Raw genomic sequence first — 12,282 nt, forward strand, 5'->3', positions numbered from 1 at the left:
ATCAGGCTCATCTTGAACTTCCTCTAGTGCAGCCTTTCTTAACCCTGAGTTATCAGGTGTTACTGGAGTACAACTCCAGTCATTCCTAGCCATTATGGCCAGTGCTCAGTGATGATGGAAGCTGTAGTTCAGCAACATCTGGAAACCCAAGGTTGCAAAAAAAAAACTGCTGTAGTGGGAATGGACCTCCTGATTATCGAGGGTGACATGGGTAAGTTCCTTGTCTATTGTGCCTTGGTGGGCTACTCAGAGCCAGCATCCGCTTTACCATAAGCGATAGGGCCAAAGCCCCACCATCTCCACCATGGCCCACTACCTGATGACCCCAGTCAGCTCAGCATTTGGCTGAGCTGGCTTAACAATGGGCATTATAGGAATGTAATTTTTAATGACCTGAATAGACTGGAAGATTATGAGTCGTGGGGTGGAGTGTGTGTGTGTATGAACAGAGTTTAGTTGTTGTTTTTTGGGATGGTATTTTGTTAAGGTTGTTAATAGTGCTTTATGGATCATAAATGCTGTCTTGATTTGTTAATTGTATAACATGAGGTTTGCTGTAGTTGTTGTGTTTATCTTATGTCTAAGTTGCTGCTTTGTCAATAGTGTTTTATAGATTGTAATTATTTTATAGATGATCTGTAAATCATTCCATATGATTTATGCTCTTTTGTGATGTTCTGTCATATCATTGTTATTTATTGTTTTTGGATTCATTTGAATGAAAAGCAGCATAAAAATGCAATAAATAAAATCAACAACGAGAGACCAGGAGGGGGCATATATGGCCCCTGGACCTAAGGTTCCACCCCTCTAATCTGCACTGGCAGCTTGCAGAAGGCTTCCCTTCCACCCTCTTTGCATTGTTCCATTTGTTTTGGCTTGCGCGCGCACGCACGCACATACATATACACACACTCCTCTCCTGCCTTCCTTCTCTCCCTCTAGACTCCTTCATCTGCATGAAATCAGGACGGGGGTCACAGAGTACCCACTGTTGCTGCAGAAAGTTGCACTGTAAGCTTTCGGAATGCAGTTCGAAAAATATTTCTTTATTGGACTGAGTCATTAGAGGGAAACCATGACACTGACATGTAACAGGAGAAGCTGGCCATAGTTCTAAAAATGGCTACCTGTCTATTTAAATATTTCAATGCAATATACAGGGTGTATGTTAATGTTTATTAAGGTGTGCTCTACTGAATCTCCTTTTGTTCCCTTCACTGCATGCTTTCCTTACTTCCAAAGAAAATTTCCCTTAGCTAGATACTTAACAAATACTTTGGCTTTCTGACAAAGCCTGTGTGTTATTTATTAAATGTTAAGATCATCAAACTGGCTTTGATACTATTTTAATTGAACACAGCAACATGGAGCAGTGCATTAGATCTGCAGTGACTTGGTGTTGTCAGAGAGATGTAGGCTCCTTTTGGAGAAAAAAGACTCACTTTTGAACAAATTTCAGGCTTCTTTTGTTTTTAAAAAAATCATGGGAGTGTTTTTTATTATGTCCATTTGAAAGTAATTAGAAAGACTAAGCCAAGAGCAAAACAGTAGTTGATGGAAGTGGAAACAGACTGGAGATGCCCCTTGGCTGTTAATGTCTTGATGTGCCAATATCTTTGATTGCCAAAGTAATTGTTTTCCATGAATCTTAGTGTTAGCAAAGTCACTTAAACAATGCAGATGGAGTCCAGAGAGAGAAAGAACCCTGATAACTCTTTACTGAGAAAACCGAAGAAAAACAGAATATAGTTTGAGGAGAATGTCCTTTTGCATGCAGAAGGTCCTATCTTCCGATGAGACTCCTAACACAGGATTTTGGAGGTAAGCCTTTGTGTTCAAAAGAAGACACACATTTAAAATGCCAATATGCACTTCTCCATCTGTTGCAATTGCTCCACTACTCAGTGCCACGTAAAAATAAAACATCACAGTGTTGGCTCTTAAATTGTGTTGACTTCATCCTGATTTGTGTCAACCTGTGTTATTTGTGCATAACATTTGGGGAGAAACAGCCCTTGCACAGATGTGCAAAAAGAGTGTGGTAAAAGAGAAAGCAAATTAGAAACATTGTTGGGACTTCACTGGATCCATTCCTGTTGCCAACATAGCTAACAGTACAGCTACATGCAATTCTCTCACACAAATCTACAGACGTTCAGTAAAAAAAAATATGTTGAAATGAAACATAACTGCAACCCCCCATTAATCTTTTTTTCCTTTTTTTGTATAGCTACAGGCATGTCTTGCTTCAGAGTTGCTTTGACTGATAGGTGAGACGATTCATAACTTTTCCATACCCGCAAAATGCTAACTTTGTTATCTGTTTCATACATCCTGAGTGGCCATTTCATTAATCTCCCATGGACACTCCCCACAAATCAAATGCATCTAGACAAGAGCAGGAAGTGCTGTAAGTGCAAGTACAGGGTACCATGTATAGTGCTTGTGTCAAACCTCATCTATCCAACACAAATCTAATTTAAGGCTGCAATCCTATGTGTACTTACTTGGGAGTAAGCATGGGGGAGTCATTCGATTTTGATTTCTCATTTGCCCAGCCTTTAAAGTTCAGTTTGGCATATTTCCACATCAGTATTTTTTTAATGCTCCCAGCATTTTAATGTTCATTTCTCCTGATATATATGCAATTTTGTGTGCAATTTTGCCTAATACACATATTTTTACAATGAATTTTCCCTATCATAATACACTTTTCTGTGTTGTTTTCTCTAATATAGGGTTTTTAAATTCTCTTTCTCCTATTATACTTTTTGTTGTTGTTGCTGCTGGAGAACTGCATCACACCATTTGGAGAAGTGCAAATATCAAAGGATAGCTGCATTTCAGTCCAGATATTGTTTTGGGAAATGCAAATTAGGTAGGTTCACATTAAATCTCCTAACTCGCTTGTCACCTAGAGGAGGGACCAGAGCTCAGTAGAAGAGCACATCCTTTGCAAGCTGAAAGCCCCAAGTTCAAGCCTAGCCTCTCCAGGTAATGAACAGGATCAGATAGCAAATGATGCAAAATATGTCTGTTAGAGACACTGGAGGGTTGCTGCCTATTGGAATAGACCAGGGGTAGGAGACTAGTGGCCCTCTAACCATTGTTGGACTCCATCTCCCATCCAACCCAGCCAGCACGGCCAATGGTCAGGGGTGACAGGACCTGTACTCTGATAACATCTGGACAGCCACAGGTTCTGGAGCAGACTGTACTGGTCTAATTCAGGGCTGGGGAGCTATATTTAGCCTGAGGGCCACATTCCCTTCTGATCAACCTTGCAGGGGCCAGATGCTAGTGGTGGGTGTGGCCAGAAGCAAAAGTGGGGAAAGAAACAAGTGTGAATTTTATCTTTGTATTGTATGCAAGATTCTATCCTTTATCCAGGCAAAAAAAAATCCATTGTCAGAATTTAGGGACACCTTCCAGCCAGACACAAACAATCAAGGAGGATGGAAAGCAGGGTCAGTATGGGATATGGCCATGAGAGAATCCTGAGGACCAGACAGAGAGGCCTAGAGAACTGGATCTGACACACACACCACAACACACACACACACACACACACCTGAATTCCCCATCCCTTGGCTAGATGGACAAATAATCTGATCTGGTATAAAGGCAGCTTCCGAAGTACTGTCAAGAGTTTCCATTCACATCTTACCTCATACCGCTTTACTTTGAAATCTGCACGCCCAGCATTGCTGTGCTTCCCCAGGGCAGGGTGTGTAGCTGGGACAGAACGTCACAGGGGTGGAGAAGACCAAAGACGCAGAAAGAGGTCAAAGTTGATGGAAATAATAAATGTAACCGCAAGCCCCAAATTTATTTGTCACGGTTTGCTTCCCTTCGAATCCATTCCAAGCAGGAGCCCAGTGGATCAGAGGTTGCAGCCCTGACCTCTTTACAAAGAGAACTCTTCACAAAGGCAAAAGCAGCTAATTTGAAATGAAACAGGATATGAACACATGAATTAAGTGGCTCGCTAGGGGAAATTACAGTTCATAGTGCTATATCATTTAAGTGATCGAAGCAGATACTACCTACTTTGTTTAGAACTATGAGATATATAATATCCTGTGGAACAATTTCCAGGCTACTCCATGCACTTCCCCTTTCCGAAAGCGCTATTGTCAAATTAACCAGATATACTTTTACATCCATTCATTTTTATTAGATTACAGCTCATTTTGTCCCAGCCATATCAATACGTATCAAGTCGACCAACAAGCAGCCCCTATTGGTTGCCTCAAGCTCCTATAATTGGCCTTATCGCAGTTCTTGTGGCAGCTCAATCTGACAGCAAGTATGTTGGGCCAAATTGAATATGGAATGCAGCCTTATTTATGCCAGTGGCAACAGCTCCACTGATCTCCACCAGACCCAAATTTGTCTTCCTGCATTTTATCTGTCTGATCTGTATAACTGCAAACATCCTTGGCAGATTATACTTATCTGGATTTTCCTTCTGTAAAAAAGGAAAGCTCTAGGTTTGTCTGCATACATGCTTCTATGGTTTTCAGCATTCAGATGCCGTAGATATTTCTCCAGCCAGGTGGTTTTAGAGCACACATAGGCTCACAAGCAACACCACATAAGCAGGGATTCAATCACTCCTTCTTGTTTTGGTATTCCAGCTTTAGGTGCTGTTAGCTATTTAGCCCAAATGACACCATCCTTCCATACCTGAGGGATGTATTAGCAGACTGGTGGGAATTCAAGGGACAAAAGTACAATTGGAGGAGATCCTGATGAGGGAGGAAAGCAGAAAGAGCCCAATGAGGACTGAACATAGTTACTGTAGGGTACATCTTATCATAAGAGGCTCCCAACACACTGGACTACACACTGTAGAATTATTTTTTGTCTAATCCATTGGGCTGCTAAAGAAAACATGGAAACCTTGGGCTTGTCCACATTTCAGTACCATTTCCTTGTTAGATAGATAGATACTTTATTGTCATTGTACATAGTACAACGAAATTAAATGCCATCTCACATTTACAGCCACACATACACATATATACCATCCATCACGACTCCCCAAGATCATATAATTTGGTTACAGCATTTAAAATAGTTATAACTCTTGGATAAAAACTGATTTTTAGTCTTTTCGTTCTTGATTTAATTGTTCTATATCTCTTGCCCGAGGCAACTGTTCAAACAGACTGTATCCAGGATGAGATGAATCCTGTAAAATATTGTTTGCTTTTTTGAGACAATGGGAGCTATATAGTTCGTCCAAAGATGGGAGAGGATGACCGATAATCTTTCAGGCTGTGGTTATGACCTTCTGGAGCATTTTCCTATCGGTGACTGTGCAACTGGCAAACCAAGCACAGACACAGTATCTAAGAATGCTCTCTATGCTGCCTCGATAGAAGGACACCAGCAGTCTCTCACTCAGATTGTTCTTCTTTTAAAGTCTGAGGAAATAAAGTCTCTGCTGGGCCTTCTTTACCAGAGCAATGGTATTGGCACTCCAGGTCATATCCTGCTTGATAGTAACACCCAGAAACTTGAATACAGCCACCCTCTCCACCTGTTTCCCACCAATATACAAGGGCTGAATGTCCGCCTTTTTCCTGTAGTCCACCACCAGTTCCTTAGTCTTAGTGATATTAAGGACCAGATTATTTTCTCTGCACCAACCACAGAGCCGCTCCACCTCGTCTCGATAGGCGTACTCATCCCCCTCGGAAATGAGCCCCGCCACAGTGGTTTCATCAGCAAACTTGATGACTTTGTTGCTAAGATGGGTAGCTGTACAATCATATGTATAGAGGGTATAGAGCAGGGGACTCAACACACAACCCTGTGGGGAACCAATGTTAAGGCTAAGGGCTGTGGACATATATGACCCTACTCTAACCCTCTGAGAGTGGTCTGACAAAAAGTTCAAAACCCAGAGATAAATGGAATTAGAAAGCCCAAGCGCCTCTAGTTTGGACATCAATCTATGGGGGAGGATAGTGTTAAAAGCAGAGCTGAAATCCACAAACAGGATCCTCACATAGCTCCCCGGTTGCTCCAGATGGGACAGAGCAGCATGGAGAGTAGTAGTGATGGCACTTCCCTCCTCCCCCCCCCATTCAAATTAGACCAGGCTAGTTCACACCTGCATACAGTTGTGTTTGTCCTCTCCTTCTAATGTGTTGATTCTATTATGCCAATTATGTACTTACAGGGCATGGAGGCAGATAGCTTGTTTTGCGGGATTTGGCATCTTTCCGCAGGGCCTGCAAGACGGAGCTGTTCCACCTAGCCTTTGGGTTGGTTTCAGTTTAACCCTGATGTTTCATTCTTTTGGTGTGATTAGTGGGCTACTTAAAAATGAGGCTGCAGTTCAGATTTAATTTTAAATTGTATTTTAATCTGTATTTTAATTGAATTGTTTTATGTTTTTGTTGTGATTTTATTGGTGTTAGCCGCCCTGAGCCTGGTTTGGCGGGGAAGGGCGGGGTATAAATAAAAAATTATTATTCTTGTTGTTGTTGTTGTTGTTGTTGTTGTTTTAAAGTAATTGCCTGCCCAGAGAGTGTGCAAAAGCAAAAAAGTAAAACAACTGTAAATTTTTAGCACACAATTTTAATGTGATTTTGATTTGCAGTTTTCTGGTTTTGTGCAAATCTGACAGATCAAAAGAATGGGTGGGTGGGTGTGGGTGTGGGGTGGGTGGGTGTAGCTACCCTTCTCCTTCAGAAGTGTGGGAAATGGGAGCACAACCAGAAAAGAAATGAAATCAAATGTAAATTCTCATCAAACACTTTTCAGATTAATTAGCTCTCCAGTACCTGGTAGCAAAAAAAATCAATGTAGTTCTCTTGTGCCGATTTCTGGTTTTGTGCAAATCTGGATGATATGGGGGGGGGAGAAAGAGAGAAAGAGAGAGAGGGAGCGCAGCAGAAATAACATGGTCAGAAAAAATGAAAGCACTGAGGAAGCAGCAGAAAGGACAGTAGCAGAAAGTGACAGTTGATCCACCCACCCAATAACATTGAAGCTAATAATCTATAATCCTTAGTGCAGGGGTCGGCAACGTTTTTTGAGGCCAGGCTGGTCCACTCCCCGGCAGACCTCTCAGTGGGCTGTAGCATGTGTGGAATGAGGGTGAGGAGCGCCCATGCGTGTGCACACACACTATTTCCGGCGCACTTCCAGGAAGGTGGAGCACCCGTGTTCATGTGCACATGCTGTTTCTGGAGCACTTCCAACCTGGAAGTCGGTCCCCACGGCAAGAAGAAAATTTGTTGCCTCAAAAAAAAGCATGGAATCCCCACGCCGATCCACGGAACGGCGTGGGCCTGTTCCAGGATGCTAATGCGCCGGAACCGGTCCATGGGCCTTAGGTTGCCGACCTCTGCTTCAGTGCAATGGTTTGGAGCCTGATTTCCCCCAATTTATCTGATTATCCCCATATTGCAAAAACTGTAATTTACAGGAGAAACGCATTGAAATTAGTATTGTTTGAGGGTAGAATTTGCAAATTACATAGGAATGCAAAAAGCTGCAAATACACAGCAAATTGCAGTGGGGACACACCCCTTATATACAGTATATTTATCCCTGTCCATCAACAAATGACACATTTTCTTCCTAGTATTCACAGAAGCCTGAGTAACTAATGGGAGCAGAAGAAAGAGTGAAAACCAGGGGCAAGAGGGATTGAACAAAGTGGCTAGAATCTCTCTTCTGTTCAGAGAAAGAATGGGCGGAATATTAAAATTTAGGTTTCTCTCATTTTTCCAGTCTGCAGTTCAGTTCTCTACATTTCCACATCAGTTTGCAATTTTTAAAAAAGTCAACATGAATATTCATCAACATTTAGTATATTCTCCTAATATACTCATTTTATGAATTTTTGCTTTCATATACACATATTTGCAAAGCAATTTCCCCTAAAATAATGCACTTTGTATGTTGTTACATGTATATTATATATCTTTTTTTAAACCAAGCATTGAATGTGCAGAAAAGTAAAGGCCATGTGGCAGTGGACAGAGCCAAAGTAAAAAGTGAACGGAACACTTTTCCATCTCTCTTCCATTTTGTTTTCTCTCCCATTCAGTCATCTATCAGCCTGCCCCTGCCTCTCTCTCTCTCACACACACACACACACACAAGCAACAAGCACTCACCCTATATCCCTTCCTTCCTTCCTTCCTTCTTTCTCATTCATTCACCTTTCATTTATTGTTTTCCACTCATTCTCTCTCTCTCTCTTTCCCTCTGAAATTGTGGGAGGAAACACTAAAAGACACCTTGGGAGAGTCCCAAGGACAAGACAGAGAGGGCCACATTTGGCCCCTGGGCTTGAAGTTCCCCACCCCTGCTGCAGCTGATCAGATGCAATGGAGGACAAGGCTATTGTATATTTAATAGTGATGCAGAACAGGGAATTTCACTCAGTCCAGCAGGAAAATGGAACAGAATTTCCCTTGCTAGTTGAGCTACGTTCAGGTTGGGCAAGAAAATAAAAGTATAAAGGAGGGTAGTAAGGATCAGGTGGGGTGAAAGCTCCGTTTTTCCTTGCCCAGGAAAACTGGTCCTGTCTGCCTTTGAAGCTTCAGTAAATCCTCCTAAACTGCTGAAGTGGAATTGTGGGCACTTAGCTGTATCTGGAACAAGGAGGACATCTGCTGGTCAGCTGAACATGCGACTGTTCTCTTTCAGTGTCAAAAGGTTATGTCAACACAGGTTTGCCCTGGAGCTGATTTCCAGGCCTCCATGATCAGCACATAGTAGATGTGAGGAACTCCCAACTGCATTGTACACGCTTCCTGCCATCACATGTTTCCTTTCCATTGAAATGAATGGGGTGGAATAAGGAAATGACAATGTAATCTATGTAATTAATTAATTAAAGTCACATAATTTTGCCACAACATACAGTGAGACGAATAATGTTATTTTTGGAAGAAGATGAACTGCAGTGGAATGGAAGCAGTGTTGCATGTGACAAAATGCAGGGCACAATCTGGCTCCAAGCCACTACTCCACCCCACTGGCTTCCACTGCTGGTGTATCATGCCATTTTTGGTTCAAAGGCCTGAAGGGATCCCACAGGCAGTTCCACTTGCTTAGTTTTGACTATCCTGTAGATTATCCCTTGGTCGCAGGCCCTGGAGAACCTCCAGGCAAATGGGTGTTCAGTGCCTGAATGGTAGCCAGTAATCACTAGTTATGGCTAGGTGCACGGCCGGTAAGCCCTGCACAAGCTATATCACTTCTCAGATAAAGGACTTACCCTTTATTTGATCTTTCAAATGTAATCTTGAAGCCCTGAATTTCATTCTACTCCATTATGCAAGTTATCATCACTATTACAGATTCCTTTTTATTGAAAACATTCCTCTAATCCCCTTAGCTGTACGCACACCTGGGGCAGAGTTTATTGTAATTAGTGTCTTTCCAGTCATGCCTATGTGAATTGTTTACACTCTTTGCTCTTCAAGAATTTCTTGTTTGGCAAGTTCATGCAGAACCCCAGAAAAAAGGGCTCATTTGGAAGTTTCACTTCAAAGGGGGAAAGGCTGATAACAGATTAATGCTTCAGCAAAATCCACATATGGGGAGAATGTGAAACACAGCTTGGAGTGAACAGATGCAAGTACCTTTAAAAAGGTCTCTGGACCAGATTCAGTAACAGTGCGAGGTTTGAATTCTGCCATGCGCAAGTGGGGAGGGGGTGGATCCCTGCATGTGTAAGTTCTTCACCACCAGTTGTGTCAACAGCAAAACAGGATGCTCTGAACCCTTTCAGCAGGAATACTGCAAATTGAGAATAAACATGTTCATTGTAGCATGAACACATCCGATGTCTTTGCAAGTGGCAAGGCTGCTCATCTATGATTTCACGTGTGCAGAATTTCATGCGCCATGTAGTTTCCAGAGAATATAATTAACCCCTCTCCCAAGTGTCTGATCCTCAGGTATATCAAGTTGACATCATTGAACAAGGAGTTCTTCTAACTTGCTCTGCTAGACAGCACGCAGCAGTTGCCTTGTCTTGTACCCGATGTGGGACCTTGTTAACTTCACAGGTGGAAGAAGGAGTTTCTCTTCAAAACTGGGATCACTGGGCTCCAGTCCTGTTTGCTAAATGTATCATTATTATATTGTACTTATTTTGATGATTCTGGAGTACCGCTTATATGTACTGTATGCCTTGTAATAGCGGGTACATTGTGACGAATACATTCATTGAACTTTGCTTGCCATATATTATGTCTTTGTATGCTGGCCTGAACCCCTGTTTTTTTCTATTTGTGTTTGCTTAAGTATTCAGCACAAAAGGATATCAAAGATTTGGCTCTTTAATAACATGTATGAAAATGTTCAAGCTGCCTGATCAGTCAGCTTGCCTTCTATATTTCCAAGGCGCTGTGGTACGTTTTGCATGGTGTCTTTCACTTGCACCATCTGGTGGACTTGAGGCATAACTACAAGGGAATTTCATTTACCTCCTGCGTTTGAAGCATGGGAAGTCAAAAAATTAAATAATAATTCGGCAGAATTGGAACCTTTTTATTGATAATTGTATAAATAATTTGGAATGTAATTTGGAATGTTTCAATGTGATTTTGATTGGCTGTTGTATTGAAAAGTTTAATAAAAATGATTTGGCAAAAAAGAAGAAGAGAGAATTTCATTTACTGTGTTTTACTCAGGAGAGAGCCAACTAGTCATATGTGCAGTAGAAACCTGACTCCATGAAGGAGTCATCACATGAGGAAGCATGGTTCATGAAAGCTGCTCTTTCTACTTTTTAAATTTGGTAATTCTCTGCTCATGGCAATACGCTGTTTGGCAAGAAAGTCAATATCTTCATCCAGGAACTTATGGCTCCAAAGACTGACCAGGTCTAGAGAGCTATAGAGAACTTCATGTCCTCAAATCTCATAGTCCGTTACAGATGGAAACAGAGGTGTCCAGCATCAGCCATTGTGATTGCCAATCTGTATGAAGCCTATGAATGGGTCATGCCCAGGTTCACAGTTTTGCTCTTAGTTTTCCATACACTCCATAAGGATTCATGGAACTACCCTTCAGGTGGATGTTTTGGCATAGATATGTCAGAAATAGTGGTGAGTCTGGACATGGAACCTAGAGAAGGCTCAGTGATAAGTGATTAGGTACCTGGTTGTTGTTGTTGTTGTTGTTGTTGTTGTTGTTGTTAGAATTTATATACTGCCCTATACCTGGAGGTCTCAGGGCTGTTCACAGGGTGGTTGGAGATAGCAGCATCCTGAGCTTCTGAACTTTGGAGATGGGGACACAGGGGCAAGGGATGCTGTTTTAAACTGAGTCAGATTCATTGGGGCATCTAGCTCAGCATTGTTAGCTCTGACTGACAGCCCTCCAGGGTTTCAGGCAAGGGGCAGTCTCAGCCCTACCTAAAAATGCCAGGGATTTAACCTGGAACCTTCTACGTGCAAAGTAAGGAAGGAATTAAAGACATTACCAAAATCACATTAAGGTTGAGGTCAGAAAATAATTTATTTTGTTGGGCCCACTTTGAAGAACCAATGGAAGGTGGCATACCAAATCACTCCTTCCCTAAAGTTGACTGACAGCAACAGCCACGATTTCCTCTATTGTTATGGAACACCTTTTTGCCCTGAATTGGCAACTGAAGCACAAGGGTAGATTTGGCCCTTGGACTGCCAGTTTCTGATCCCAGTATAATGCCTCATTTCAGAGAGAAACCATATTTCAGAGTCAGAGCAAATGATTTGCATGCAGAAAGTTCCACATTTGCTCTCTGGCATCCTCAGTTAAAAGAATTAGGTAGCAGGTAACGGGAAAGACCGTCATCTGCCTCAGATCCCACAGAGCTGCAGGCAATCAGAAAATACAATACTGAGCTAGATAGATAAATAGTCTAACCCGTCCTAGTGGAATTTCTTATGTTCCTATGTTTCCCAAAGTGTCACATCTGTGAGGCTGTGTATACACATTATATTCGATATTTGATGTACAAAGACATCCTTTTCTACCTAGTGCACACACAGCCTGGACCTGTTGCATATTTTATGTCCCTGGAAAGTACATTTTCACCTGCTTTTATTCCAAAAACAGAGGCCCAATGCAATCTGATTCGGCATTACCCCTCAGTGTGTCTATTTGAAAGCAGATGGAGGCAGCCTCAGCAAAATAGGTGGTGTTTTCTCATCTCCCCAATGACATTGTGGGTAGGCATGTACTAATTTTGCAATTACCACCTCCATATTGTGTTAGAGGGTGTGGGAAAGGCTGGGGAAATGTAATCAA

The sequence above is a fragment of the Lacerta agilis genome, chromosome 8 (genome assembly GCF_009819535.1).
Source record: "Lacerta agilis isolate rLacAgi1 chromosome 8, rLacAgi1.pri, whole genome shotgun sequence".
Lineage (NCBI taxonomy): Eukaryota > Metazoa > Chordata > Lepidosauria > Squamata > Lacertidae > Lacerta > Lacerta agilis.